The following is a 25,574-nucleotide window of genomic DNA, read 5'->3' on the forward strand; positions in this document are numbered from 1 at the left end:
GGAACGAACCCGAAATGCTTCCTGTCCATTCCATGCACACATGCTGCCTGACCCGCTGAGTTGCTGAAGTACTTCCTTTCTTCACGGTTCAGAATATAGGCTCAAGGTGTGGAGAGAGGGACAGGATTGAAAGCTCCATCACATGACTGAGAAGTGACCCAACATCCAACTAGACTCGATTTTTACAGTAAACTTTCGAAAATGTTGCTCCCAATCAAAACAAATCTGCTGAGTTGACGAAAGTATAAAACACATGTTAAGTGCCACCACCTTTTCCCTTGATAGAAACCTTTCACAGCCATTGTGTATCTCCAACATTTCCTATTTGTTTCCTGGACATTCTCAGGTCTCTGTGTCTCCGCAGTAGCCTCAGGGAAGACAAGAGGTTGTACATAGTCAGACTGACCAGCGAACTCATAGGTCTTGTTCCCAGCCTGCAAGGAATCAGCCGATCTCAGTCAGTGCTCCCGCAGAGAAGACAGAGCTGTGCTCAGTTATCCAATCCTGGCTCCTGTTTGATGCTTAAAATTCCTACTGAATGGATGTCATGATCGCATGGAATGTCAGAACCCAATCCAGGTCCCGTTGAAGAAAACCATTAAAATCACTTCCAGGAAAAAAATGTTGAAATTCATTGAACGCGACAGTCCGCAAACTAGTTCAGCTTCAAAGCTCAATCAGAGGCCTACCGACAGTTCGGTGTATGGCAATCTTCATTGGATGCATGTATACATACACACACGTGTAACACACACAGGGCTGACACACACACGTGCACACACACATCTGCACGCACCCACACGTTCACTCACACTCACACACGTACATACATGTACACACAAATCCATAACGCACACAGGGCCGACCGACAGTTCACTATCAAAGGTGATCGGTGTATGGCAGCGTTCATTGGATACATCTGTATACACACGTAACATACACACATACATGTACACGCACATGCAAAATGCACGCAGGGCTGACTATATATACACATGGGCACACACGCAGTCACACACGTATGTTGGATGCATCCGTACACACACACGTGACACACACAGGACTGGCATTTCACTATCAATGGTGATCGATATATGGCAGTGTTCATTGGGTGCACCTGTGCACACACACACACACTCAGCCACACAAGCGTAACACACACGAGGGTATGAAGAGAAAACAACTTCAGATCCTGATTCCTGGGATCGCGGTGAATCACTGTGACTGTAAGCGGCTCTCACTGTCTGTCGGTCAGTCAGATCTGAAATCAGTTCTTACGCACATCTTCAACTTGCCTCAGTGGCTGGAGACGACGATTCTTGCTCTGTTGCACCAGTCACTGAAAACAAAGGAACACAACTAGTGAGTGATGTTGGAGGGGGCACAGCCGAGAGGGAAACAGACAGTAATAAATTATTGGGGGACGCACACAGTAATGTGCCCAGAGTACACATGGTGCAAAACGGTAAAACAATATTTGAGGAAACATTCAGTAGTAAATCATGATAGAGGGCTCGGTAAGTCCCACTGAGTTACTCCAGCATTTTGTGTCTATCTTTGGTCAATAAGTATCAGAGGGCCTGTCTATCAGTGGAAAGGTAATCTTCTGATAGATAAAATGGTGAGAGGGGCAAAGTTTCAAGGAGATGTGCGAGGCAAGTTGTTTTTCTCGTTGTCACTTTACACGGAAGGTACTGAGTGCCTGGACTATGCAAGGGTGGTGAATCTGTGGAATTCTTGGCCACAGAAGGCTGTGGAGGCAAAGCAGTGAATATATTTAAGGCAGAGATAGATAGATTCTTGATTAGTGCGGGTGTCAGAGGTTATGGGAGATTTCAATATGCAGGTAGACTGCGAAAGTCAGGTTGGTACTGGACCCTAAGAAAGGGAGTTTGTAGTGTGCCTCCGAGATGGATTCTTAGAGCAGCTTGTACTGGAGCCCACCAGGGAGAAGGCAATTCTGGATTTAGTGTTGTGTAATGTACTGGATTTCATAAGGAAACTCAAGGTAAAGGAACCATTAGGAGGTAGTGGCCATAACATGTTTTAATTTGCAATTTGAGAGGGAGAAGGTAAAATCAGAAGTGTCAGTGTTGCAGTTGAACAAGTTGAACAACATGGAGGCATGAGGAGCTGACCAAAGTTGACTGGAAAGGGTCCCTAGCAGGGATGACAGTGGAACAGCAATGGCAGGAATTTCTGGGAATAATCCAGAAGATGCAGCATCATTTTATTCCAAAGAGGAAGAAAGATTCTAAGGGGAATAAGAGGCAACCGGATCTGACAAGGGAAGTCAAGGACAGTATAAAAATAAAAAAGACATAACATAGCAAAGATGAGCAGGATGCCAGAAGATTGGGTAACTTTTGAAGAACAACAGAAGGTAACTAAAAAGGCAATATTGGGAGAAAAGATAAAGTACGAAGGTAAGCTAGCCAAGAATATATAGTAAAAGCTTCTTTAGGTATGTGAAGAGGAAAAGATTAGTGAAGGCAAATGTGGGTCCCTTGAAGACAGAAACAGGTGAATTTATTATGGGGAACAAGGAAATGGCAGACGGGTTGAAAAGGCACTTTGGTTCTTTATTTGCTAAGAAAGACACAAATAATCTCCCAGAAGTACTAGGGTACAGAGGATCTAGGGTGACGGAGAAACTGAAGGAAATTCACATTTAGCCAGGAAATCGTGTTGGGAAGACTGATGGGACTGAAGGCTGATAAATCCCCAGGGTCTGGTCTGCATCCCAGGGTAGTTAAGGAGGTGGCTCTAGAAATCGTGGACGCATTGGTGATCATTTTACAATGTTCTCTTGATTCTGGATCAGTTCCTGTGGATTGGAAGGTAGTAAATGTTATCCCACTTTTTAAGAAAGGAGGGAGAGAGAAAACAGGAGATTATAGACCAGTTAGCCTGACATCGGTGGTGGGGAAGTTGCTGGAGTCAATTATTAAAGATGTAATAACAGTGGATTTGGAGAGCAGTAAAAGGATCGGTCCAAGTCAGCATGGATTTATGAAGGGGAAATCTTGTTTGACTAATCTTCTGGAATTTTTTGAGGATGTAACAAGTAAAATGGATAAAGGAGAGCCAGTAAATGTAGTGTATCTGGACGTTCAGAAAGCCTTTGATAAGGTCCCACACAGGAAATTAGTGGGCAAAATTAGAGCACATGGTATTGGGGGTATGATATTGACATGGATCGAAAATTGGTAGGTAGACAGGAAACAAAGAGTAGGAATTAACGGGTCCTTTTCAGAATGGCAGGCAGTGACTTGGTCCTGTGACCGCAGCTATTTACAATATATTTTCATGATTTAGATGAAGGAATTAAAAGTAACATAAGCAAATTTACAGATGACACAAAGCTGGGTGGCAGAGTGAACTGTGAGGAAGATGCTATGAGGATGCAGGGTGACTTGGGTAGGTTGGGTGAGTGAGCAATGTATGGCAGATGCAGTATAATGTGGATAAATGTGAGGTTATCCACTTTGGTGGCAAGAACGAGGCAGATTATAATTTGAATGGTACCAGATTAAGAAAAGGGGAAGCTGTAGGAGTCCTTGTACATCAGTCACTGAAAGTAAGCATGCAGGTACAGCAGGCAGTGAAGAAAGCTAATGACATTTTGGTCTTCATGACGAGAGAATTTGAGTAGAGGAGCAAAGGGGTCCTTCTGCAATTGTACAGGGCCCTGGTGAGGCCATAGCTGGAAATTGTGTGCAGTTTTGGTCTACTAATTTGAGGAACGACATTCTTGCTTTTGAGGGAGAGCAGCATAGGTTCATGAGGTTAATTCCCAGGATGGCGGGACTGTCATATGACAGTCGGAAATTCTGAAATTTAGAAGGATCAGAGCGGATCTTATAGAAACATAAGATTATTAAGACATTGGACAAGCTAGATGCTCCCGATGTTGGGGGAGTCCAGAAACAGGGGCCACAATTTTAGAATGAGAGCTAGGCCATTTAGAACTGAGATGAGGAAAAACTTTTTCACCCAGAGTTGTGAGTTTGTGGAATTCTCTGCCTCAGAGGCAGTAGAGGCCGATTCACTGGATGCATTCAAAAGAGAGTCAGATAGGGCTCTTAGTGCTAGTGGAATCAAGGGATATGGGGAGAAGGCAGGAACGGGGGAGATTGTGGATAATCAACCATGATCACATTGAATGGCGGTGCTGGCTCGAAGGGCCGAATGGTCTGCTCTTGCACTAATTTTCTGTTTCTCTGTTATGGGCAGAAGGCAGGAGAATGGGGTGAGGGAGAGATGAATCAGCCATGATTGAATGGCAGAATAGACTTGATGGGCCAAATTGCCTAATCCTACTCCTGTCACATGATCTTATGAACCATATGTGGCTGTAGAGGTAGATGTGATAATGGAGTTTACGAGGCAGTAGATAGGCACATGGATATGCAAGGAATGGTGAGGTATAGATTATATGCAGGTAGATAAGCGATGGTCTTGGCATCATGTTCATTGTGTGCTGAAGGGCCTGTCCTTGTGCTGTGCTGCTCCATGTTTTGTGTGTCGTTGCTTCACTCTCTCTGAGACTGCGTCGCTACAAACCATTGGTTTCGGTGACTTGCACCTGGCCACCTCTGGCCCAGATGTCGGTGACGGCCGTCATTACCGCCAGGCACCTGCCAAAGTCTTCGGCCGGACACCTGGCGGCGAGGGAGGAGAGTTTGCGAGCTACCTTGAGGGCCTGGCGGTACCGCTCCTGCTGCACCTTGGCCCGCTCCCTCGGCGACGCGGGCGGGAGCTGACCGGCGAGGAAGTGCTCCTGCGTCCAGCGAGCGGCGCAGAGCGAGGGCTCAAAGAGGTCGGAGCCCAGCAGCCGCCGGAGAGCCAGGACGTGCCGGCAGGGGAGCCTCATGGAGGTGCGGAAGGCACACTGGCAGCTGGCCTGGTCCGTCACCAGGGCCCGGCGCCGGCACACGGGCCAGGCCCTCTCGGCCTCCACGCTGAGAAAGGAGACCGACTCCGCTTCCTGCAGCTCCGTCCGCACCCGGCGGAAGGCGAAGTCGGTGAGCAGCGCCCGGTAGGAAGACTCCGCGGAGTTGTCCTCTGGCCCTGCGGGGGGCTCACTCTGCAACACCCACTGGTCGCACTCGGCCCGCACCGTGTCCACGGCCTTCAGGAGGTCCCGGGTGAAGGAGGTCACGTTGGAGAAGTCCTCGACCGCGGCCGCCAGCCTCTGGCTCATCACCTGCACCCGCTGGAGGGTGCTGGTGAGGTAGCTCTCGTTCTCGTGCTTGAAGCCCTCCACCCACTGGCGGCGGGACCCGTGCCACGTCTTGTGGAAGTAGTCGACGGCGCTCTCCGCGTTGGAGTCCAGCAGCTGGCGGTACAGCAGGTCGTAGTCCTCAGTCGACGTCGCGTAACACATACTGTGCAGGATCTGCAGCAGCTGGCTCCTGGCGGGAAGAAAGGGAAGAGGAGACAAGGTGAGGAACCTCCCGGTGCAGCACGGTGGCGTAGCGGTAGAGTTGCTGCCTTACAGTGCCAGTCCCAGGATCCATCCTGACTACAGGCATTGTCTGTGTGGAGTTTGTACGCTCTCCCTGTGACCATGTGGGTTTCCTCCGGGTTCTCCGGGTTCCCCCCAAGTTCCAAAGACGTGCAGGTTTGTACGTTAATTGGCCTCTGTAAATTGTCCCGTGTGTCGCCCAGAACTAGTGTGAACCAAAGATACTAGAGGAACAAGATGGACCACTCCATTCAATTCGCCTATACTGAAGTGTAGTGTGTAAAGGAGCGGGACGTCCGCCATTTTAGTAAGCAAACCCCGCCGTTCGTTCTGCCTCTCGCAGTGTAATCAGTGTTTTGGGGGAACAGTATGTGTGATGATACCATTAAAATGCAGAAAATAACATCTATCAATTCATACATTTTTGTTATTTTTCTTTTTAAATGTTTCTGCAATTTTCTGCCTACTAAAATGGCGCCATGTCCTTCTACGGTTTTTAACGTCGAGTGGTCTATCTTGTTCCTCTAGTATCTTTGGTGTGAACGGGTGATTAATGGTCGGTGTGGACTCAGTGGGGCAAAGGGCCCGTTTCCAATCTGTATTTCCGAAACTAAACCAAACTCTCACCTCAACAGTCCCCAGCGGCTACAACAAAAACTCCACCGTTTCTTTCCCTACGAAAAATAAAGTGACCTCCTCAATGACTACTGAACAGTGGAATCAAACAGCACGGAAATAGGCCTCTCGGCCCAACTCGTCCTTGCTGACCAACATGCCCCATCTAATGCTGACCAAGATGCCCCATGTAATGCTGACCAACATGCCCCATCTAATGCTGACCAAGATGCCCCATCTAATGCTGACCAAGATGCCCCATCTAATGCTGACCAAGATGCCCCATCTAATGCTGACCAAGATGCCCCATCTAATGCTGACCAGATGCCCCATCTACAGAAAGGGGAGAGGAGGGGGCAAAAGGGGAAGGAACAGGCAAAGGGAGAGAGGAGGGTGGAAAGGAGGGAGAGTGGGGCAGGGGTAGACTGGATTGTGCAGACCATGTTGAGGAATGAGTCGCACCCTTATCTGACCCACGCCGTGACAGGAGGAGGAATATTTGGGATAACCCAACCTCCCCCTCCCACTCCGGTCCCAGGATGGAATCACGATGCCAGAGCTTATTGTTGCCCGATGGTGGAGGAGAGGGGAAAGGAGGAGAGTAGAGGGAAGGAGAGGAGGCGGGAGGAGGAGAGTAGGGGGAAGAGGGGAGTACGGGGAAGGAGGAGAGGAAGGGTGAAGGAGGAGAGGAGTGGGTGAAGGAGGGGAGGAGTGGGTGAAGGAGGGGAGGAGTGGGTGAAGGAGGAGAGGAAGGGTGAAGGAGGAGAGGAGTGGGTGAAGGAGGGGAGGAGTGGGTGAGGAGGGGAGGAGTGGGTGAAGGAGGGGTGGAGTGGGTGAAGGAGGGGAGGAGTGGGTGAGGAGGAGGAGGAAGAAACAGGAGTAGGGGAAAGGAGAGAAGGGGCGGAGAAGGAGAGAAGGGGCGGAGGAGAAGAGGGAGATGGAGGAAGGAGGGGGAGAAAGAAAGAAGGGAAGGAGGAGTGGGTAAGATAGAAGGAAAGAAGAAAGAGAGAGAGGGCAGAGAGTGGAGGAGATGGGACATGGGTAGACTGGATTGTGCAGAGGGATGAGAGTCACAACTTTACCAAACCAACACAATCTGACAGGAGGAGGAATATTTGGGCCCCCCACCCACCCGCTCCGCTCCGGCCCCACGAGGGAATGGCGGTGCCAGTGCTTACTGTTGCCCGGCGGTCACGTGCAGCTTCTCGGCGGTCACGTGGTCCTGGAAGACGCTGAGGGTGTGGGCGAGGCAGGCCAGCGGCTTGCAGTGGGGAGCACGTCGGTTACCAGCTCCCCGTCGCACGCCTGGCCGCCGACCACCACCGCCCGCGTTCCCTCCGCCGCCGGGTTCTTCTGCCTGAAGATGCGCAGAAGCTGCCGGACGGTCTCGCGCTCCTCGCTCTGCAGGAACCACAGGCACGCCAGCTCGCTCTCCCCGTTGCCGTCGATGGCCAGCAGCAGGTAGGTGGGCAGCCACAGGCCCGCCCAGCTGTAGGTGGCGCCCACCAGCAGCACCTCAGGGAACCTCTCGAAGGTCTGCTTCATGCGGCCGTCCTGGTAGTAGATGGCCTGCAACACGTTGGCCTTGTTCACCACCACCACCACCGTGCCGTCTGCAAACAAACGCAGATAAGAGTTATAGAAACACAGAAAATAGGTGCAGGAGGCCATTTGGCCCTTCGAACCAGCACCGCCATTCACTGTGATCATGGCTGATCATCCACAATCAGTAACCGGTGCCTGCCTTCTCCCCATATCCCTTGATACCACTAGCGCCTAGAGCTCTATCTAACTCTCTTTTAAATTCATCCAGTGAATTGGCCTCCACTGCCTTCTGTGGCAGAGAATCCCACAAATTCACAACGCTCTGGGTGATAAAGTGTCTTCTCACCTCAGTTTTAAATGGCCTCTCCTTTATTCTTAGACTGTGTCCCCTGGTTCTGGACTCCCCCAACATTGGGAACATTTTTCCAGCATCTAGCTTGTTCAGTCCTTTTATAAAGTATTCAGACCCCTTCAGCTTTTCCACATTTTGTTACATTACAGCCTTATTTTAAAATGGATTAAATTCTTTTTTTTAAAATCGTCAATCTACACGCAATACCCCAGAATGAAGAAGCGAAAACAGGTGTTTAGAAACTTTTGCAAAGTAATTTAAAAGAAATAGCTGAAATATCACATTTACATAAGTATTCAAACCTTTGCTATGACGCTCAAAATTGAGCTGAGGTTCATTTTGTTTCCATTGATTATCCTTGAGATGTTTCTACAACTTGATTGAAGTCCACCAGTGGTAAATTAAATTGATTGTACATGATTTGGAAAGGCACACACCTGTCTATATAAGGTCCCACAGTTGACAGTGCATGTCACAGCAAAAACCAAGCCATGAAGACGAAGGAATTGTCCGTAGACCTCCAAGACAGGATTGTGTCGAGACACAGATCTGGGGAAGGGTATTAAACACTTTCTGCAGCATTGCAGGTCCCGAAGAGCACAGTGGCCTCCATCATTCTTAAATGGAAAAAACTTTGGAACCACCAGGACTCTTCATAGAGCTGGCCACTCGGTCAAACTGAGCAATCAGGGGAGAAGGGCCTTGGTCAGGGAGGTGACCAAGAACCCGATGATCACTCTGACAGAGCTCCAAAGTTCCTCTGTGAAGATGGGAGAACCTTCCAGAAGGCCAACTTTCCTGCAGCACTCCACCAGTCAGGCCTTTATGGTAGAGTGGCCAGACGGAAGCCACTCCTCAGTAAAAGGCACATGATGGCCTGCTTGGAGTTTGCCAAAAGGCACCAAAAGGACTCTCTGACCATGAGAAATAAGATTCTCTTGTCTGATGAAACCAACTCTTTGGCCTGAATGCCAAACGTCACGTTTGGGGGAAACCAGGCACTGCTCATCACCTGGTGAATACCATACCTACAGTGAAGCATGGTGGTGGCAGCATCATGTTGTGGGGATGTTTTTCAGCGGCAGGAACTGGGACACTAGTCAGGATCAAGGGAAAAATGAACAGAGCAAAGTAAAGAGAGATCCTTGATGAAAACCTGCTCCAGAGCATTCTGGACCTCAAACTGGGGAGGAGGTTCACCTTCCAACAGGACAATGACCCCAAGCACACAGCCAAGACAACGCAGGAGTGGCTTCATGACAAGTCTGTGAATGTCCTTGAGTGGCCCAGCCAGAACCCGGACTTGAACCCGGACATCTCTGGAGGGACCTGAAAATAGCTGTGCATCGACACTCCCCATCCAACCTGACAGAGCTTGAGAGAAGAATGGGAGAAATTACCCAAATACAGGTGTGCCAAGCTTGTAGCGTCATACCCAAGAAGACTTGAGGCTGTAATTACTGCCAAAGATGCCTCAACAAAGTACTGAGTAAAGGGTCTGACTGAATACATATGTAAATGTGATATGTTATTTCTTTTTAATTACTTTGCAAAATTTTCTAAACTTGTTTTCACTTTTTTATTATGGGGTATTGTATGTAGATTGATGATAAAAAAATAATTTAATCCATTTTAAAATAAGGCTGCAACATAACAAAATGTGGAAAAAGTGAAGGTGTGTGAATACTTTCTGAATGCACTGTATATCTAACTCTCTCATGAAGCCCTCCCCTCTGGGCACATCCAGACACAAAAACAGCCTCTCCCCACGAGTGGTAGCTCTAGTTAACAACCACTCTACACCACTACATTCTGGTCTGTAAGACAAACAATTATGAACTCTCCAAGTGCATTTTAGATATTTACACGTGCAATATTAAGCAAAGCTGCCACATTACTCTTGCACTTTTTTTTACATTGTTTAATTATAATGTTTTTTTAATTGTCTGCTGTCTTGTGTTTTTATCACGTGAAGTAAAGCACCAAATCAAATTCCTTGTTTGTGTACAAACTAGGCCGATAAATTGAGTCGGATTCTCAAATGTATTCTGAACAAAGCACTGGTAACGCACAGTGGCAGTGGTGAGGTACGTTTGCCTTCATCGGTCGGTGCACTGAGTACAAGAGTCAGATAGTCGAGATGCAGCTCTATCAAACTCTGGAGAAACAAGGATCTGCAGATGCTGGTTCATGACAAAAGACAAAGTGCGAGAATAACTCAGCAGGTCAGGTAGTATCTCTGGAGTTTCCCCTCGCCCCTGACTCTCGGTCTGAGTAAGAGTCTTGACCTGAAATGTCTCCGATTCTTTTTCTCCAGAGATGCTGCCTGACCCGCTGAGTTACTGCAGCGTTTTGTGTCCATCTCCAGTGTAAACAAGCACCTACAGTTCTTTCCCACACATGTCTGGAAAACATGGATACGTGATGTATCAGGTCGGGACCCTTCTTCAACTAATTGTGGCAAGTCGGGGGGGGGGGGGGGGGGGGAAGAAAGCTGGAAGAGAGGTTGGGGCAGGACAAAGCCTTGCAAGTGACAGGTGGAGGAAGGGACTGCAGATGCAGCCTGGGTGGGGTTACAGGAGGGAAGAGTCATCTGAAGAGTGCGTGGCACGATCCAAGAGCAATCCCATGAGAAAGTATTGGGGACACAGCTGTAGAGTTGCTGCCTTACAGCGCTACAGACCCGGGTTCCATCCTGACTGTGGGTGCGGTCTGTACGGAGTTTGTACGTTCATGGATTTTCTCTGGGTGTTTCGGTTTCCGCCCACACTCCAAAGACTTGCAGTATTGTAGGTTACTTGGTTTCAGTAAGTTGTAAAAAGAAATGGCCGCTTGTGTGTGTAAGTTAGCGTACAGGACCATCGCTGGTCAGCACCAACTCGGTGGGCCGAACGGCCAGTTTCCGCGCTGTATCTCTGAAGTGTAAAAGTCATTGACTATCCCAGGGGAGAGGAGGGAGCGATCTAGTGACAAGACAGTGCACTATCATGAGATGGGGGAAGGAGGATCCACACCCAATCCTCATCCATTTATTTGAAGTATTGGGAGCAGTCCTGGCCCCATGTCAAGTCAAGTCAAGTCAAGTCAAATTTATTTGTCACATACACATACTCGATGTGCAGTGAAATGAAAGTGGCAATGCCTGCGGGTTGTGCACAAAAATAATTACAGTTACAGCATATAAATAAAGTTAATAAGTTACTAAACATAGCACAAAAAGTGTCGACAAAAATTTAGTCTCTGGGGTTATCAAAGTTGACAGTCCTGATGGCCTGTGGGAAGAAGCTCCGTCTCATCCTCTCCGTTTTCACAGCGTGACAGCGGAGGCGTTTGCCTGACCGTAGCATCTGGAACAGTCCGTTACTGGGGTGGCAGGGGTCCCTCATGATCTTGCTTGCTCTGGATCTGCACCTCCTGATGTATAGGTCCTGCAGGGGGACGAGTGTAGTTCCCATGGTGCGTTCTGCCGAACGCACTACTCTCTGCAGGGCCATCCTGTCCTGGGCAGAGCTGTTCCCAAACCAGACTGTAATGTTGCCGGACAGGATGCTCTCTACAGCCCCAGAGTAGAAGCAATGAAGGATCCCCAGCGACACTCTGAATTTCCTCAGTTGTCTAAGGTGGTAAAGGCGCTGCTTAGCCTTACCCACCAGTGCGGCAATGTGCGTTGCCCACGTCAGATCCTCTGCGATGCGGACTCCCAAGTATTTGAAACTGCTCACCCTATCCACAATAGACCCATTTATCTCCAGTGGCGTGTACGTCCTTGGATGTTTAGCCCTTCTGAAGTCCACAATCAGCTCCTTTGTTTTAGTGACATTCAAGAGGAGGCTATTGTCCTGACACCAGAGTGCCAGATCAGCCACCTCCTCCCGGTAGGCCTTCTCATCGTTGTTGGAGATCCGGCCCACCACCACAGTGTCATCAGCAAACTTGATGATGGAGTTTGAGCTGAACCTGGCCCTACAGTCATGTGTGTACAGGGAGTACAGTAGGGGGCTAAGGACGCAGCCCTGGGGGATCCTATGTTCAGGGTGAGGGAGCTAGATGTGTGTTCCCCCATCCTGACCACTTGGGGCCTGGCAGTGAGAAAGTCCAGGACCCAGGCACACAGAGGGGTGCTAAGCCCCAGTTCCAGCAGCTTCTCAACCAGTCTGCTGGGGACTATTGTGTTGAATGCTGAACTAAAGTCAATGAACAGCATCCTCACATAGCCCCCCTGGCTGTCCAGATGAGAGAGAGCGGTGTGTAGAACCTGGGAGACCGCATCATCCGTGGACCTGTTCGGACGGTATGCGAACTGTAGTGGGTCCATGTTGCGAGGAAGGAGGGCGCAGATGTGCTTCTTGACTAGCCTCTCCAAGCATTTCATGACAACCGAGGTGAGGGCCACCGGTCGGTAGTCATTTAAACACGCTGGAGAGGCATTCTTTGGCACCGGTACAATGATGGATCTTTTGAAGCATGCAGGGACCACGGACTTTGCCAAGGAGAGGTTGAATATTGTGGTGAGCACTGGAGCAAGCTGAGTAGCACAAGACTTTAGTACTCGCCCAGATATACCATCTGGGCCTCCAGCTTTCCTCGTGTTCACACGCGTCAGAGCCCACCTCACCTCATGCTCGGACACCGAGAATGTGTGCACATCCCCGGCGGTGGATCCCCCTCCAGCCTCGCTAGGAAGGGTGTGCTGGCGGTGGAGAGGGTCCAGAGGAGGTTTACCAGAATGATACCAGGAATGTCTGGGTTAACATCTGATCAGTGTTTGACGGCACTGGGCCTGTACTCGCTGGAACGATGAGGAGGGGCTTCGTTGAAACTTACCAGATAGTGAAATGCCAGGATAGAGTGCATGTGGAAAGAATCTTTCCACTCGTGGGAGAGTCTAGGAATCATGGCTGATCTATCTTTCCCTCTCAACCCCATTTGCCACCCTAACGAATGAAGAACCTGTCAATCTCTGCTTTATAAATAGCCACAGACTTGGCCTCCACAGCCATCTGTGGCAGTGATTTCCACAGATCCATCACCCTCTGACTAAAGAAATTCCTTCTCATCTCCTTTCTAAAGGAACGTCCTTTTATTGTGAGGCTGCACCCTCTGTTCCATCACTCTCCCACTAGTGGAAACATCCTCGCCACATCCACTTTATCCGGTCCTTTCACTATTCGGTAAGTTTCAGTGAGGTCCCCCCTCATCCTTCTAAACTCCAGCGAGTACAGGCCCAGAGCCATCAAATGCTCATCATACGTTAACCCAATAAAGGGGTGATCCGCATTATTCCGGAATGAAGGAAGGATGCAGGATACCCCAGGACAAGAGAGGGAGTGGTGCAAACCTGGAGCAGCCGGTTAGGCCTGGGACAAGTGAGGAGACCTTCACCTACCTTGATTCTTGATCAGTCCGGGTGTCAGAGGTTATGGGGAGAAGGCAGGAGAATGGGGTTAGGGGAGAGAGATAGATCAGCCATGATTGAATGACGGAGTAGACCTGATGGGCCGAATGGCCTAATTCTACTCCTATTCCTTATGACCTTACCCTTGACGGCTGCCAGTGTGGGCACCATCATCTCCAAGTCGGTTTTGTTGGTCTTGAACTCGTCCCATTTCTCCTTGCGTGTGGGGCTATGGGCATCCTCATCAGCGAGCACCTTGCCGGCAACCTCCCCCAGCTGCACCTGGACACCTGCTCCATTACTCCGCAGCGAGACGATGGAAGTGGGGTCCACGCGCAGCGCTGTAACAAAGTGCCTTTGGTGCCGGAGCCTCTCCTCCTCTTCCTGTGGGGTACAAGCAAGGTCCTAGGGTCAGTTCATCCGGTTTGGAGGTCAATTGTCCTCTGTAAATTGCCCCGAGCATGTCGGGAGTGGATGAGAAAGTAGGACAACATAGAACCAGTGCACACAGGTGGTGGATGATCAGCGTGGACTAGGTAGGCCTATGTTTCCATGCTGTATCTGTAAACTAAGCTCAGATCCCATATTAGAACACAGAACAGCACAGGAATGGGCCCTCCAGCCTACATTATCTGTGCCAAACATGATGCCAAGTTGAACTGATCTCATCTCCCTGTACATGATCCATATCGCTCTATTCCCTGAACTTCCATGTGCCTTTCCCAAAGCCTCTTAAACACCACTATCGTATCTGCATCCACCACCATCACTGGCAGTGCATTCCCAGCCCCCACCCCTCTCTGTTTAAAAATCTTGCCTCGCACATTAAACCTCCCCCTCTCACCATACAATTCTGCTCTCTAATGTTGGACATTTCCACCCTGGGGACAAGCATCTGATTGCCCACCTTATGTGTGCCTCTCAAAACTTTATATACTTCCATCGAGTCTTCCCTCAACCTCTGACGCTCCAGAGAAAATAACCCAAGTTTATCCAACCTCCCCCTGTAGCTGAAACACTCTAATCCAGGCGGCATTCTGGTAAACCTCCTCTGCGCCCTCTCCAAAGCCTCCACATCTTTCCTGAACTGCACATAATACTCCTAATGCAGTCTAACTAAAGCCCGATAGAGCTGCATCAATGACTTGCTGATTCTTATGTTCAATGCCCCTAGCACAGAAGACAAGCACACCACACGTTTCACCCATACTGGTTAACATATGATGATCGTTTGTCACCACTGGGCCTGTACTCGCTAGAGTTTAGAAGAATGAGAGGGGACCTCATTGAAACGTACCGAATAGTGAAACGTTTGGATAAATGTGGAGAGGATGCTTCCTCCAGTGGAAGAGTGTCGGACAAGAGGCCATAGCCTCAGAATTAAAGGACATTCCTTTAGGAAGGAGAGGAGGAATTTCTTGAGTCAGAGGTTGGTGAATTGGTGGAATTCTTTGCCACAGAAGGCTGCGGAGGCCAAGTCAGTGGATATATTTATGGCCGAGATAGATGGATTCTTAATTATTGCTGGTGTCAGGGGTTATGGGGAGAAGGCAGATGAATGGGGTTAGGAGGGAGAGAGATCAGCCATGACTGAATGGCGGAATAGACGATGGGCTGAATGGCCTAATTCTGCTCCTGTCACTTATGCGCCTTCTTCACCACCCCATCTACTTGTGCTGCCTCCTTCAGTGAGCTATGAACTTGAACTCCAAGATCCCTCTGCACATCAATGCTGTTAATGGTCATGTCATTAACTGTATACTCTCTCCTTACATTTACTTGCTCCGGTTAAACTCCATCTGCCATTTCTCCGCCACTTTCTGCAGCTGGTCTATGTTCTGCTATCTTCTGACAGCATTTCTCGCTGTCTGCAACTCCTAATTTTGGTGTCAGCAAACTTACTCACCAACCCATCTACATTTACGCCTCGGTCAGATATATATATAGCACAAAATCTCTCTAACTCCGGCCACAACCCATTCCTGAATTTTTATCCCTGTGCAATTGACTTTGCCTTCAGCAGCTATTTGGAACTTTCTCCCTCTGTGTCTCTGCACCTCCACAACTACCATGGGGGAAAACAATCGGACCATATTCCCCATCTAGTTTAGTCTAGTTTCTTGTCACGTGTACCAAAAAGCTTTTTTGTTGCATGCTACCAGTCCATAGAACGACTATCCATGATTACAATCAAGCCGTCCACAGTCGAAATGTGTTGGAAGGAACTGCAGATGCTGGTTTAAACCGAAGATAGATACAAAAAGCTGCTGTAACTCAGCGGGTCAGGAAGTATCAGAGATGCTGTCTGACCTGCTGAGTTCCTCCGGATTTTTGTGTCTAAGCCGTCCACAGACACAGGATAAAGGGAATAGTGTTTAGCATCAGATAAAGTCCAGTAAAGTCCAATTAAAGATAGTCCGAGAGTCTCCATTCTATGCCTCTCATGAACAGATATACTTCTCTCAGATCACCCTCAGACACTCTTGCCTCCTTAAACCACATTATAAGACATTCATTGAAATCCGCCAACTCCACCTAAGTTATCGGTCATCTCCAGAATCCCTGCTAAGGCAATTAACATCAATTACTTTAATAATGTCCCTGAAAGCTGGAGATATTTTTAGTGTGTTAGAACTACATAAATAAAACTTGTTCCTGTGAGGGAAATGACTAGTGATATTGAGTGTATCAGTCTGACTCTGTTAAACAATGCCAAAGTTGTCAGAGTTCAGAGGCTGGATTGATATCCCAGTGGGGGAGTGTGATATCATCCCATAGAATCACACCGGCTCTTCCAGCTACATTGTCAGCAATGACCACCAAGCACCAATCTTGTTCTGTTCTATGTGTCGGGGCAGCACGGTGGTGCAGCGGAAGAGTTGCTGTGTTACAGCGCCAGAGACTCGGGTTTGATCCTGACTACGGGTGCTGTCTGTACGGAGATTGTACGTTCTCCCCGTGGGTTTTCTTCGGGAGCTGCGGTTTCCTCCCACACTCTAAAGATGTACAGGTTTATAAGCTAATTAGCTTGCTAAAATTGAAAGTTGTCCCTGATGTGTGTAGGATGGCGTTAATGCGCAGGGATTGCTGGTCAGCCTGGACTCGGTGGGCTGAAGGGCCTGTTTACACGCTGTATGTCTAAACTAAACAGCAGATTCTAGTTTACGCCAATTCTAGACACAAAAAGCTGGAGCAACTCAGCGGTTCAGACAACATTTCTGGAGAAAAGAAAAAGGTGACATTTCGGGTCGAGACCCTTCTTCAGACCAGCTGGGAAGGACCCGAAACATCACCTATTCCTTTTCTCCAGAGATGATGCTTGACCCGCTGAGTTACTCCAGCTTGTTGTGTCCATCTTTGTTGCTATGTTATCTTGAGCCAATTCTGCACAAATCCCATTTTATTGCAGCCTACAGCTTTAAGTCCCACCGATATGCATAGGTGCCACAGGTAACATTCTCTCACAGGCAAAGACACGGGCAGAGAGACGGAGTTCTTATAAGCTCGTTGTAAATAATTATGTGGACATATTCTGGACGGCATGGTGGAGCAGCGGTAGAGTTGCTGCCTTACAGCGGCGGAGACCCAAGTTGGATTCCGACCATGAGTGCTGTCTGTGTGGAGTTTTTACGTTCTCCCCGTGACCTGCGTGGGTTTTCTCCAAGCTCTTCAGTTTCCTCCCACACTCTAAATTTGTACAGGTATGGAGGTTAATTGGCTTGGTGCATGTGTAAATTGTCCCTAGTGTGTGTAGGATAGTGTTAATGTGGGGGATCGCTGGTGGGCGTGGACTCGGTGGGCCGAAGGGCCTGTTTCTGTGCTGTATTGTTGAACTAAGATATTCAACAGCCCAGGATCCAAGGCTGGAACTGAGCGTGTCCAGAACTAGTCTAATGCTTTCTGAAAATGTGGAGAGGTGGGACAACACACACACACAGACACGCGCACACACACACACAGACACGCGCACACACACACACTGAGCCGACAATCTGAAGCAGTGGCAGATCCAACAACTCTACCTGGCTGGTGTGTGTGTTCTGCTTTTACCTGCGGCACTGTGTGGTTATGCGATTCATTCATCTCTTTCACCACAAACTTGTTTCCATCCGCAGAAAGACGGACTTTAATGACACAGGGGCACTTCATCTTGTTGGTTCTGAAAAAGACAGTGGGAGGCAGTGTGTAAGCCAACTGGGTGAACACCAGCAATCGATAAACACAAAATGCTGGAGTAACTCAGCGGGTCGTGCATCATCTCTGGAGAAAAGGAACAGGTGACGCTTCGGATTGAGACCCTTCTTCAGTTTTGCTTAGTTCAGTTTATTGTCACGTGTACCGAGGTACAGTGAAAAGCTTTGTTGCATGCTAACCAGTCAGTGGGAAGACAATACATGATTACAATCGAGCCATTTACAGTGTATAGATACATGATAAGGGAATAACATTTAGTGCAAGGTAAAGTCCAAACAAAGATAGTCCGAGGGTCACCAATGAGGAAGATCACAGTTCAGCACTGCTCTCTCGTTGTGGTAGGATGATTCAGACCAGCAGTGTATGGCGATCTTTTACAATCATCACAGAAACATTCCATTGACATTGGCCATGAAGCAGTGTGAGTGGGAAGACAAGATGGTGTGCTGAATGACTGCCCTTTGACTGATAATAAACTCTTTCACAAACTGGGGGGACTTGAAGCAACAGCTGCAATAAAATGTGATTCATGCAGGATTGGTGTAAGATAACATAGTGCATAACAAAGGAGATGGACACAAAATGCTGGAGTAACTCAGCGGGTCAGGCAGCATCTCTGGAGAAAAGGAATAGGTGACATTTCTGGTTGGGACCCTTTATCAGAGGAGAGGGAACTAGGGGGATGAAGGGTTACAAAGAACAAATGAATGAAAGATATGAAAGAACAAATCAAAGCCAGCAACAATGATAAAGGAAAGGTGGAGCCCACAATGGTCCATTGTTGGCGGTGGAGAAGGTGATAAGAAGTTGATACAAACAGTGAAACTAAGCAAGACGACAGTGAAATTAATAGAACGACGAGAATGGGAGAAACTTCTCGTTTACCTCCGCCCTGACTCTCAGCCTTAAGACGGGTGTCAAACCGAAACGTCACCTATTATTTTTCTCCAGAGATGCTGCCCTCCCCGCTGAGTTACTTCACCATTTTGTGTCTATCTTCAGTGTAAACCAGCATCTGTAGTTCCTTCCTACACATAGTACATAACAAGCTGGGTGCTTGATGGTCATTGCAGGCGGAAGACCCTGTGTGATTTACACTCCCCCACTGGGATATCAATCCAGTCAATTGTTCTGAGTGTGCAGGCAGTGGATGGCACAGTGGGATAACATGGATAATACCGTGTCCCTTGTGTTAACACAGCAAATTGTATGTGACAAGTGGAATAGATAGGGTGAATGCACAAATCGTTTATCCAGGATAGGGGAATCAAGATCCATAGGACAGAGATTTAACATGAGAGGGAAGATTTAAAAAGAACACAAGGGGTAACCTTTTCTGCACATTGCAGTGGGTAAATGGAACTAGCTTCCAGAGGAGGTAGTTGAGGCAGGTACTCTAGCATTTAAAAAACATTTTGAACAGTTCATGGATAGGAAAGGTTCTGAGGGCAGGTGGGACTGGTGTACATGGGTCATCTCGATGAGCATGGGCAAGTTGGACCGAAGGGCCTATTTCTGCGTGGGATGACTCTACCACTTTATACAATCCCAGCGAGCTGTAGGTGCGGGTAGGAATGGGAAAATGTGTGGTGGGGGAGAGAGAGAGGTAGAAAGGTACAGGAGGGGGGAGAGAGAGAGGTAGAAAGGTACAGGAGGGGGAGAGAGAGAGGTAGAAAGGTACAGGAGGGGGGGGAAGAGAGAGAGAGAGAGAGAGAGAGAGAGAGAGAGAGAGAGAGAGAGAGAGAGAGAGAGAGAGAGAGAGAGAGAGAGAGAGAGAGAGAGAGAGAGAGAGAGAGAGAGAGAGAGAGAGAGAGGGAGAGAGGGAGAGAGGGAGAGAGGGAGGTAGAAGGGAGAGAGGGAGGGAGAGAGGGAGAGAGAGAGAGAGGGAGAGAGAGAGAGAGAGAGAGAGAGAGAGAGAGAGAGAGAGAGAGAGAGAGAGAGAGAGAGAGAGAGAGAGAGAGAGAGAGAGAGAGAGAGAGAGAGAGAGAGAGAGAGGCGTGGAGACACACACACACACAATCAAAGATGAAAACAAAGAGTGCAAAAGAGAGAAAAAAAATGAAGAGAGGGGAGAGAGAGACAGGAAAAAAAAAGAGAAAGAGCCAGACAGGGGCAGCAGAGGAGCTGCTGCCTCACAGCGCCGGAGACTCAGGTTCGATCCTGATTACGGGTGCTGTCTGTGTGGAGATTGTACGTCCTCCCTGTGACCACGTGGGTTTTTTCCAAGTGGTTTCCTTCCACATTCTCAAGACGTGCAGGTTTGTGGGTTAATTTGCTTTTGTAAATTGCCCCTCATGTGTAGAGAGTGGATGAGAAAGTGGGATAACATAGAACTAGTGTGAATGGATGATTGGTGGGCGGTGTGGACTCGATGGGCCGAAAGGCCTGTTTCCATGATGTAACTCTAAACAAAACTAACTACCCGGCTAAACTTATACAATTAAATTTAAAAGGATAAAAACATCTTTAAAAAGAAGGTAGGAAACAGGAGCAGGTGTGGACCATGTTCCATGTTCTCCCACTTTGTCATCCACTCCCGACACACCTCGGGACGATTTACAGAGGGCCAATTAACCCAAGAAACCTGCACGTGTTTTGGATATGGGAGGAAACTGAAGCCCACAGAAGAAACACAGCTGGTCACACGAGAGGGACGTGCAAACTCCACACACGGAGAGCACCCGTGGTCAGGATGGAACCGGGATCCCCGGCGTTGTGAGGCAGTGGCTCTACCAACTGTGCCGCTGTGCCGCCCCTGCAAGTATTTCCTCACCTCTGGATTGTCCGTTTGCCGGATCCTTTGGTCTTGAATAACTTGCCCGCCGGTGAATGCACGCGTAGTCGATCTCGGCAAAGTTCAGCGCGTCGTTCATCGGGCGCTTGGGTGCCCGACGCCGCTGCGCCTTGATGGTCCGTGAGTGCCTGGTCCACATCTGCACGGAGCTGTCCCTCTGGTAGTGCCGGTACTCCCGGTGCAGCTCGCTGTAGCTCGAGAACTCGGCGCCCACTCGGAAACCCACCACCTGGGACATGGCTGCACGTGTGTCAGATGGAGTTGGCAGACTGATCCCACCTGAGAGCGGGCACTGAGAATAGACCACAGACAGCAGCTGCAGGTCAGCCAAGGTAGAACGCATCACAACAGCTCATATATACAGTTCAAGAACAGCACGGTGGTCCAACTGTAGAGTCACCGCCTCACAGCGCCAGAGACCCAGGATCCATCCTTTGCTCAGATGCTGTCTTTACAGTTTACTTTAGACTTCAGAGAAGAAACAGGCCCTTCAGCCCACTGAGTCCGCACCAACCAGCGATCACCCCGTATACTAGCACTATACTACATGATAGGACAATTTACAATTTTACAGAAGCTAATTAACCTGCACGTCTTTGAAGTGTGGGAGAAACACAAGATCTCAGCAATGCAATTCTCAGCATTGGGAGGAAAATCACGGATTGTGGATTGGGGTTGGGGGCAATCCTTGATTCAGGTAGTCTGCAAGTTCCTGGGATTGGGATAATCGCCCGTGTGTGGGTGGGGGGTAATTCTCTGGGTTGGAGTAGGGGCATCTTACAATGCTCAGCATTGGGATTGGGATAGCATTGGGATAAATCAATCCCTGATTTACATAGGATGCTCATTACTGGGAATGAGATCAAAATTGCCCGTGTGTGGGTGGGGGATAAATTCCCTGGGTTTAGGGGAGGTGCATCTTGCGATATTCCACATTGGGATAGGGAACAATCCCTAATTTAGAAAGGATGGATATTTCCTGGCATTGCAATAATAATTGCCCGTTGTGCAGGTGGGGATAATTCCCTGGGTTGGGGGAGGGGCAATCCTGCAATGCTCAGCATTGGGAGGGATATCTGCGGGATGGAAGATCGTAATAAATCCCTGATTTCAGCCGATGAAAATTCCTGGGATTGGGATAATAATCGCCCTTGTGCAGGTATGGTGGTAATATGCGAGTTCGGTATCTCAACTGCGCATGCCCAGGTCATAGGTCACTCGCGCTAAACATTCTCGCCGGCTGAGCTGCTGCGTGTATACAGACCTGCTTTTCATCCGTATTTTCCAGTTTTGCTTCTTCGAGGTAAGAAAATACTGCTTTCAAAACTATTAACTAGGCGTATTTACGGTTAATTTGTACAAAACTACATTGATTTTGTTGGTTTTATTGCTTTGTGCTTTGGTGAGTAAGCAAGGCCATGCCAATTTTTGTTTGCATTGTAACTTGTACCGGTATGTAATGGGCATGCTTACAAGACCCTATTTGACTTAACATATGATTGACTTTATTATATATTTTGTTTTATATGTTACTGGGCAAAGCCATGCACATTTGTGCAACTTTGGGCTGTGGGAGTAGCACGTATCACCTGAATAAGTGGATGCAGAATGTGTGTGACAGCCACAACTGTCAATTTGCAAAAGGAAACTGTTTCTGCCCACCTCCCTTCAAACACTAGGAAAAAAAACTACAGTTGCTAGTTTAAATCGAAGGTAGACACAAAATGCTGGAGTAACTCAGCGGGTCAAGTAGCACCTCAGGAGAGAAGGAATGGGTAATGTTTTGGGTAAAGACCCCTTTTCAGAAGTCTGAAGCGAGATACCTAACTCGCTTATTCTCCAGACTTCTGAAGAAGGGTCTCGACACAAAACGTCACCCATTCTTTCTCTCCCGAGATGCTGCCTGACCTGCTGAGTTACTCCAGCATTTTGTGTCTACCTTCGATTTAAACCAGCATCTGCAGTTTATTTTCCTAGAGTTTGAAGGCAGGTGGGCAGAAACAGTTTCCTGTTGCAAATTGACAGTTGTGGCTGTCACACACATTCTGCATCCACTTATTCAGGTGATACGTACTACTCCCACAGTCCAAAGTTGCACAAATGCACATGGCTTTGCCAGTAACATATTAAACAAAATAAATAACAAGGTCAATCATATGTTAATTCGAATAGGGTCCTGTAAGCATGTCCATTACATACTGGTACAAGTTACAATGTAAAAGAAATTGTCATGATCTCGCTCTCACCGAAGCATAAAGCAACGAAACCAACAAAATCATCAGTTTTGTACAAATTAACCATATATACACCTAGTTAAGTTTTGAAAGCAGTATTTTCTTACCTTGAAGAAGCAAACCTGGAAAATACCGATGAAACGCAGGTCTGTATACACACAGCAGCTCAGCCAGCGAGAATGTTTAGCACGAATGACCTATGACCTGGGCATGTGCAGTCGAGACACTGAACTCACTTATTCTCCAGGTTTGCACTGGGAGCATCCTGCAAGGACCCGCATTCAGAGGGAAATCCCCGGGATGGGAGATCTGGGGGGGAGGGTGGGGGGCAATCCCTGATTTAGATAGGATGGAAATTCATGGCATTGGAATAATAACCACCCATGTGCGGTTAGTGGGATAATTCCCCAGGTTTGGGGAAGGGGGCATCTTGCAATGTTCAACATCGGGATAGGGGGTCGGGATCAATCCCTGATTTAGATAGGATACAAATTCATGGGATTGGGATAAAAATGCCCGTGTATGTGTGGGGGATAATTCCCTGGGTTTGGGGTCGGGGCGTCTTGCAATGCTCAATTTTGGGATGGAAATACCATGAGATGAGAAAACATTTCTTCACACAGAGTGGTGAGTCTGTGGAATTCTCTGCCACAGAAGGTAGTTGAGGCCAGTTCATTGGCTATATTTAAGAGGGAGTTAGAAGTGGCCCTTTTTGCTAAAGGGATTAGGGGGTACGGAGAGAAGGCAGGTACGGGTTACTGAGCTGGATGATCAGCTATGATCATATTGAATGGCGGTGCAGGCTCGAAGGGCCGAATGGCCTCCTCCTGCACCTATTTTCTATGTTTCTAAATCCGCGGGATAGTAGATTGGGATCAATCCCTGAATGAGGTTGATGCAAATCCCTGTGATTGGGATGAAACTGCCCGTGTGGGGGGGGGGTTAATGAATGGGGTCGGGGGACGGGGCGGCTGCAGCTCCAGCTCCAGCCCGGTGGTCGCGGTGGAGGATTGGGACGATCCCGGATCCCTGGACCCAGGGATGGGGTTTCCCGCGTATTTGGCGGCGTCTGACGCGCAGCCGCGGCCCCCGGCGCTTTGTTGCGGCTCCGCTCCGGGCCCGGCCCGAGGTTGGCGCATGCGCTGCCGGCACACGGGCGCCGCCCTCAGAGCCCCCGGGTCACCTACCGGTCAACACTGAGCGGCCCCGCCCCCCCCCCCCGCTCTCTCTCTGGGTCACTCTCCGCCCCCACCCCTCGACATCCGTGTCCGGGCCGCCGGGTCTCCGCTCTCCGGCCGCTCCTCATCCGCCGGCCGCCCTGCACATGCGCACTGCCGCAGCCCGCACGTCCCCGGCCCGACCTGCACATGCGCACTGCCTCCACCCGCACGTCCCCGGCCGCACTGCACATGCGCACTGCCGCCGCCTGCACGCCCCCGGCCGCTCTGCACATGCGCACTACCGCGGCAACTGGTCGGCGCCGGGCACTTTCTCCCTCCCTTGGCATTGTGGGAGATCTGACCGCCATTGCTGTCCTGTCGCCGCCCCGCGTCGACCGCTGAAACCCCGACTCCGAATCATCCCCAAGATAGACACGAAACCCTGGAGGAACTCAGCGGGACCGGCAGCATCTCTGGATAGAAGGAATTGGGTGACGTTTCGGGTCGAGGCCCTTTTTCAAACTCCCTCTCGTTTTAGTGTTTTTAGTTTCATTTAAAGATACAGCGCGGAAACAGGCCCTTCGGCCCATCGAGTCCATGCCGACCACCGATCACCCGTCCACTAGTTCTGTTCTGCACACTCGGGACGTGAGTCAAGAATGTTTTATTCTCTAATGAACCAATTAGAACAATGAAATTCTTACTTGCAGCAGCACAGCACAATATGTAAACATAGTACTCTGTAAACAATGTTATAAACAGAAGGAAAATATTACGTTTTGGGTTGGGTCTGAGAAAGGGTCCTGAACGTCTTTGGAACGTGGAAGGAAACAAGAGCACCCGGAGAAAACCCATGCGATCAAAGGGAGAACGAGCAAACTCCATACAGAGAGCACCCATATTCAGGATCGATTCCATGTCCCCGGCACTTTTAGGCAGCAACTTTACGGCCACTGTGCTGTCCCGTAGTATTGAACTGAATTAAACATAGCTGTAACGGGGGACATAGCGTGACTTAGATATTTAAGACTGAAAATGAATAGTTTATTATTTTTAGTAACCAAAGTTACCAACATTTAATTTTTTGAAATCAAGATATAGTGGCACTGCTGGTAGAATTGCTGCCTCACACCCAGAGATCTATGTGCGATCCTGAAGAAGTGTCTTGACCCGAAACGTCACCCATTCCTTCTCTCCTAGATGCTGCCTGACCTGCTGGGCTACTCCAGCATTTTGTGATACCTGTCCTTGGGCTCTGTCTGTGTTGAATTTACACATTCTCCCTGCAAGTGTGTGGGCTTCCCCCACACCCCTTAGACAAATTGGGTTTGTAGGTTAATTTGTCTCTGTAAAATTGCCCCGAATGTGTAGGGAGCGGGTGAGGAAAGTGGGATAACAGAACTAGTGTGAATGGGCGATCGATAGTCAGCGTGGACTTGGTGGGCCGAAGGGCCTGTTTCCATGCTAAATCTCCAATGGAAATATGCAAGAGACCAAAGTATGAAGATGCACTGAAAACCTCGAGGGCTGAAAGATTAGAGGAAGTAGCGTGAATGGCGAAATTTATATTTCTTTTTAATTTACTCTGTTGATCACAGGTTACCTGTTTAAATCGCAAACTGGTTCCTGATTTTATTTTTGATTCTGGCAGTGAATGTCACATACAAAAATTTTTAAAACAGCATAAATCCTCCCCCACCCTCATCACCCAGTTCTTTTTTACTCCTCCATCCACTCATCTCCCTCCCTTCCCAATTCCAAGTCAACCATTTTTCTGCCCCCATCCTTGTTCATGCCAGCCCTGGTTCTACATTT

The 25,574-nt window shown here is 48.8% G+C and overlaps 1 pseudogene; it reads right to left on the reverse strand.

Annotated features, from left to right (window-relative positions):
- Positions 1 to 1,286: 1,286 nt before the first annotated feature.
- On the reverse strand, positions 1,287 to 20,603 carry LOC144602754 (zinc finger SWIM domain-containing protein 1-like; annotated as a pseudogene).
- Between the last annotated feature and the right edge of the window lie 4,971 nt (positions 20,604 to 25,574).

Source organism: Rhinoraja longicauda, chromosome 19, assembly GCF_053455715.1.
Source record: "Rhinoraja longicauda isolate Sanriku21f chromosome 19, sRhiLon1.1, whole genome shotgun sequence".
Classification (NCBI taxonomy): Eukaryota; Metazoa; Chordata; class Chondrichthyes; order Rajiformes; family Arhynchobatidae; genus Rhinoraja; species Rhinoraja longicauda.